The sequence below is a fragment of the Microcebus murinus genome, chromosome 10, assembly GCF_040939455.1.
Source record: "Microcebus murinus isolate Inina chromosome 10, M.murinus_Inina_mat1.0, whole genome shotgun sequence".
Classification (NCBI taxonomy): Eukaryota; Metazoa; Chordata; class Mammalia; order Primates; family Cheirogaleidae; genus Microcebus; species Microcebus murinus.
In genome coordinates, this window is record NC_134113.1 from 92,577,658 (window position 1) to 92,584,811 (window position 7,154).

The following is a 7,154-nucleotide window of genomic DNA, read 5'->3' on the forward strand; positions in this document are numbered from 1 at the left end:
TCTCCACTCAAGATACATAGGTTGGCTGAATGGATAAAAAAATACAGGCCAAGTATATGCTGTCTTCTGGAAACACATCTAACTTGCAAGGTTGCATGTAGACTAAAAGTAAAGGGGTGGAGATCAGTATTCCAAGCAAGCGAAAACTAAATGAAGGCTGGCATGGCAGTTCTAATCTCAGATGATTTAGTTTTTAAACCAACAAAAGTAGTGAAAGACAAAGATGGTAATTATATAATGGTGAAAGGCATAGTTAAACAAGAAGAGATAACAATTTTAAATATATATGCACCCAACATAGGTGCACCCAGATTCATAAAGCAAACCTTACTGGATCTAAGCAAATTGATTAATAGCAACTCCATAATTACTGGAGATTTCAACACCCCACTGACTTCACAGGGCAGATCCTCCAAACAGAAAATTAATAAAGAAATAATGGACTTAAACAAAACTCTAGAACAATTGGGTCTGACTGACATCTACAGGACATTCTACCCAAAATCCACTGAATATATGTTCTTCTCATCAGCCCATGGGAAATTATCTAAGATTGATCACATCCTAGGACACAAAGTAAGCCTCAAGAAATTTTAAAAAATAGAAATCATACCATGTATCTTCTCAGATAGCAGTGGAATAGAAGTAGAAATTAACCCTAACAGAAACTCACATTTCTAAACAAAAATGTGGAAATTAAACAACCTCCTACTAAATGATTACTTCATAAATGAAGAAATCAAGATGGAAATAAAAAAACTCTTTGAACAAAATGACAATGGAGAGACAAGTTATCAAATCCTCTGGGACACAGCTAAAGCAGTGCTGAGAGGAAAGTTTATTTCCATAAACGCCTATAACCAAAAGTCGAAAAGATCACAAATAGACAATCTAATGAAATGACTCAAAAAGCTGGAAAAAGAAGAACAGACCAACCCCAAACCCAGCAGAAAAAGTGAAATTAACAAGATCAAATCAGAACTAAATGAAATTGACAACAGGGAAGCTATACAGGAGATTAATAAAACAAAAAGTTGGTTCTTTGAAAAAATAAAATTGACATGCCATTGGCTAGGCTAACGAAAAGTAGAAAACAGAAATCTCTAATAAGCTCCATCAGGAACAAAAAAGGAGATATCACAACTGATCCCAAGGAGATACAAGATATAATTTATGAATACTACAAAAACCTTTATGCATACAAACTAGAAAATGTGGAGGAAATGGACAAATTTCTAGAAACACACAGCCTTCCTAGGCTCAACCAGGAAGAAATAGATTCCCTGAACAGACCAATCTCAACAGCTGAAATAGAAACAGCAATTAAACATCTCCCTAAAAAGAAAAGTCCCTGTCCAGGTGGTTTCACACCCGAATTTTACCACACTTACAAAAAAGAACTGGTGCCCATCTTGCAGAAATTATTCCACAACATAGAGAAGAATGGAAACCTCCCTGACACCTTTTATGAAGCGAATATTACTCTGATACCAAAACCAGGAAAGGATGCAACAAAAAAAAGAAAACTATAGACCAATATCCCTAATGAATATAGATGCAAAAATTTTCAACAAAATCCTAGCTAACCGAATCCAGATCTTATAAAAAAAAAATAATCCATCACAACCAAGTGGGCTTCATCCCAGGGATGCAGGGATGGTTCAACATGCATAAATCTATAAATGTAATTCACCACATAAACAGAAGCAAAAACAAAGACCACATGATTCTCTCAATAGATGCAGAAAAAGCTTTTGACAAAATTCAGTACCCTTTCATGATACGAACACTTAAGAAAATAGGCATAGAAGGGACATACCTAAAAATGATACAAGCCATATATGACAGACCCATAGCCAACATCATACTGAATGGGGAAAAATTGAAAGCATTCTCACTTAGAACTAGAACTAGACAAAGCTGCTCACTATCTCCACTTCTATTCAACATAGTGCTGGAAGTCTTGGCTACAGCAATCAGACAGGAAAGTGGAGTTAAAGGTATCCAAATAGGGGCAGAAGAGATCAAACTTTCACTGTTTGCTGATGATATGATATTATATTTAGAAAACCCCAAAGATTCAACCAGGAAACTCCTGGAACTGATCAATGAATCTAGTAAAGTCTCAGGATACAAAATCAATACACAGAAATCAAAGGCATTCATATATGCCAACAACAATCAAATTGAGAACCAAATCAAAGGCTCAATTCCTTTCTCAATAGCAAGAAAGAAAATAAAGTACCTAGGAATATACTTAACCAAGGAGGTAAAAGACCTCTACAGGGAGAACTATGAAACACTGAGGAAGGAAATAGCAGAGGATGTAAGCAGATGGATATCCATATCATTATCGTGGGTCGGCAGACTTAACATCATTAAAATGTCTATACTATCCAAACTGATCTACAGATTCAATGCAATACCTATTAAAATCCCATGATCATTCTTCACAGATATAGAAAAAATACTTTTACCCTTTGTTTGGAACCAAAGAAGACCCCGCATACCAAAAGCAATTCTAAGCAACAAAAACAAAATGGGAGGTATTAATATGCCAGATATCAAACTATACTACAAAGCTGTAATAATTAAATCAATATGGTATTGGCACAAAAATAGGAATATTGACCTGTGGAACAGATCTGAGAATCCTGATATGAAACCATCCTCATATAGCCATCTAATCTTTGACAAAGCAGACAAAAACATACACTGGGGAAAAGAATCCTCTTTCAATAAATGGTGCTGGGAAAACTGAATATCCACTTATAGAAGGCTGAAGCAGGACCCACACCTTTCACCTCTCACAGAAATCAACTCACGCTGGATAACAGACTTAAACCTAAGAAATGAAACTATTAGAATTCTAGAGGAGAATGTTGGAAACACTCTCCTAGACATCAGCCTAGGCAAAGAGTTTATGAAGAAGTCTCCAAAGGCAATCAAAGCAGCAACAAAAATAAATAAATGGGACATGATGAAACTAAAAAGCTTCTGCACAGCCAAAGAAACAGTCATGAAAGTAAACAGACAACCTACAGAATGGGAGAAAACTTTTGCATCCTACGTATCCGATAAAGGGCTGATAACTAGAATATACTTAGAACTCATGAAAAACAGCAAGAAAAAATCAAACAATCTTATCAAAAAGGGGATAAAGGACTTGAACAGAAACTTTTCTAAAGAAGACAGAAGAATGGCCAACAAACATGAAAAAATGCTCAACATCTCTAATCATCAGGGAAATGCAAATCAAAACCACAAGGAGATATCACTTAACTCCAGTGAGAATGGCCTTTATCAAAACGCCCCCAAACAATAAATGCTGGCGTGGATGCGGACAGATAGGAACACTCCTACACTGCTGGTGGGACTGCAAACTAGTTCAACCTCTGTGGAAAGCAATATGGAGATACCTTAAAGCGATACAAGTGAATCTACCATTTGATCCAGCAATCCCATTGCTGGGCATCTACCCAAATGATCCAGTGACACTCTACAAAAAAGACACCTGCACTCGAATGTTTATAGCAGCACAATTCATAATTGCAAAGCTGTGGAAACAGCCCAAGTGCCCATCAATCCAAGAGTGGATTAATAAAATGTGGTATATGTATACCATGGAGTACTATTCAGCTCTAAGAAACAATGGTGATATACTACATCTTATATTTTCCTGGTTAGAGTTGGAACCCATACTACTAAGTGAAGTATCCCAAGAATGGAAAAATAAGCACCACATATATTCACCAGCAAACTGGCATTAACTGAGCAGCACCTAAGTGGACACATAGGAACTACAGTAATAGGGTATAGGGCAGGTGGGAGGGGGGAAAGAGGTGGGTATATACATACATAATGAGTGAGATGTGCACTGTTTGATGGATGGTCACGCTGGAAACTCCGACTTGTGGGGGGAGGGGGGAAAGGGCATTATTTGAAAACTTAAAATCTGTACCCCCATAATATGCAGAAATAAAAGAAAAATTATAACTTTTTATCATCTATCCAAGTAATGGGTAACACAGAATGTTATACTTATGTTTAGTAATTAAATAAAAACATCAGATGCTAAATTAAAAAAAAGAGAGACAGACAGTGATGTTCTATGGAAAGAATCTCAGACCAGCTGAGGGGAATCGGATTCTAACTCTGTTGTACATATGTCTTGGCTCATCTCCAGAAAAGTTGTAGTAACTGGTTTCTAAAGTCCTGTGTGTCTAACATAGTGTATGATGTTTTTTTATAGCATCACACCACCGAGTTGCAGCAGAACATTGATTAAAGTCCATTCTCTCAACTCTGACACCAGAGAGCCATAACTAAAGGAGTTTGGGAAGGGACCTTAATGCTTCCCATCATTCCACAGTGCTTCCCATTTTAATTTTCTCATTTTCCCTTTTTCTTCCAAATCTCCTTTTTTTATGGCTCACACACAAGCTGTAGAGAATATGTAATTAAATTTTTCATTATTCTAAGGGAAAATAAGTGGTATATTTTTAACTGAAGCTGGGGAAACTAAAGTAAAAACAAAAAAGCAGGAGTGTTTGTTCTGGTAGATTTCTTGAGTGTCCACTTTTCTTAAAAACATGCCAAATTTTCCATAGAAATCAAATTAATTATAATATTGAATTTACCTTATAAGGAAACTTATAATAAAATTTCGGTAAAGTAGATGTGTACTTACCCAGATAATTCAATGCCAAATTGAATTATATAAATTCATGTACATACTCTAATGACCAAACTAACATCTCAATTCCTGCCTGTGCATGAAGATCTATAATACTTGTTAATGACACATTTTGATATATCAAAACTCAACGTATAATTCATTTTGTACCAATAACTTAGGAAAGAGAGTACTTAGAAAAATATTTTAGATAAATGCATCATTACAAATTAATATATAATAAAAGTGAAATTTTGAAGCATCTGACACTTTGAGGGGAAGCCATGTCATGACACTAGCAGAAGAGAAATCTGAAGAAAATATCCCCATGACGGACAATGTACATTCCCACCTCTTTGGAATAATACTCATAGCAACCTGCTAAGGTGATTCAGGATAAGGCTAAGTCCAACCAGCTAGTCCAGAATTCATTCCAAACACGGACATTTTCCTCCTTCTATACCTGTTAGATCTGAAATCAAGCAACCTTAAAGCACATAATCTGTAAGAAAGTTTTACAATGAAACTAACTATGAGAAGTTAGGTTATATGTCACTGTCATTTGCTTTTGTAATATTAGACAATTACATAAACTTTCTACATATTGGATATGATACTGCTGAGATCATCCCTGAAACTCAAACTATGAAAGTTTGATTCCACAAGTGAGGCATGTCTAACCATATTCTAGGCAGCTTAAAAAATATTGGTTCTAAGGGGAAATTTTTGGTTACAGTATTTGAGTCAGTGTTTATTGACATAAACTGACCATAAATCTAAGTCATGGCAAAAAATAGAATACTTAGTAAGGCATTCAGGATCTGCCATCTACTTATTATTAAAAAGACAAGAGATAACAAGAGCCTGCAAGAGTATGGAGAAAAGGAGAATCTTATTCATTATTGGTGAGGATGAAAACCGGTACAGCCATTATGGAAAACAGTATGGAGCTTCCTCAAAAAACTCTCATACAAAACATCATCCAATTTTTGCCTATATAATATATCCAAAGGAAATGAAATCAGCACTTCATAGAGATATCTGCACCCCATGTTTATTGCAAGATTATTTATAGTAGCCAACATGTGGAATCAACCTGTGTCCATCAGCAGATGAATAAATGCAATATATATATATTATATAATGAAATATTATTCAGCCATAAAAAGGAGGAAATCCTGCCATTCGTGACACATGGATGAACTAGAAGGTGTTAGGGTAAGTAAAACAAGCCAGACACAGAAAGACAAAAACCATATGATTTCACCTATATGTGGAATCTAAAAAAGACAAACTCATAGAGGCAGAAAGTAGAATGGTGGTTGCCAGGTGTTGGGGGCACATGGGGAGATATTAGTCAAAGAGAACTAACTTTCAGTCATAATATGAATAAATATGGGGATCTAATGCACAGCATGGCAACTGTAGTTAATAGTACTGAACTGTTTACTTGAAATTTGATAAGAGAACAGATTTTATGTGCCCTATAGACACATGTATACACACACACACATATGTATGCACAAATGATATGGATGGTGATGGATGTGTTAATTTCATTGTGCTAATCATTACACAATGCATGTGTATATCAAATCATCACATTGTACACCTTGAATATATGCAAATTTTAATTAAATATTTTACCAGGATTCTTATTGAAACTCAATTCTATAAAGACAGAAAAGGAAACCCAATGTCAGGCCTAGTCAGAAAGGACTCGGGAGCTTGACTAAAGTTTGGGAGAAAGGAGAGAGTTTTTGTCAGCTTTAGATTCTCAAAAAAGATAAGTGTATGTGTTGAAAACATATATATATACCAGTCCTAACATGTCTCATTTAGCACAGTTTGCATTAACCAGAGATGAATTGTACCCTTCACTCTAAATAGGGAAATAAACTATAAAACTGGCCCACAGACTGTGAGAATTAGGCTGTTACAGTAAGAACAGTGGCAACAGAACGGGGACTGAGAATCTGAGCTATGCCGGCCGGGGGAAAAGGTTAGGGCACCCCAAGATCAGCATGGCTCCATTGGAGACTTGTGAAAATAACCAGATGTAAAATAGAAATCCATTTCCTCAGGAAGTATGAAACATTTTTCCTTACAACACTTCTGACACCAAATGTGTGGGATTGTCCATATCAATAACCAATTCTCCAACTCTCTACAGACCAACTGATGTCCAGCAATTCTATTCAATTCTGACACTAACTACCCAGACAAGTATAAACTCTGGTGCTTTTGACCAACCAGCTGTGGATGGGGGATACCATGACCCCATCCTTGGGTTCAATTATTATTATTCTAGAATATTAGAATCATTATTGTTATGCTGGAATAACTCACAGAACTCAGAGAAAGCAGGTTACTTACTAGTTTATCTATTATAAGGGACATTATAAAGGATACAAATGAACAGGCAGATGAAGAGGTACATAGGGTAAACTCTGGGATGGTCTCAAGCGCAGGAGTTTCT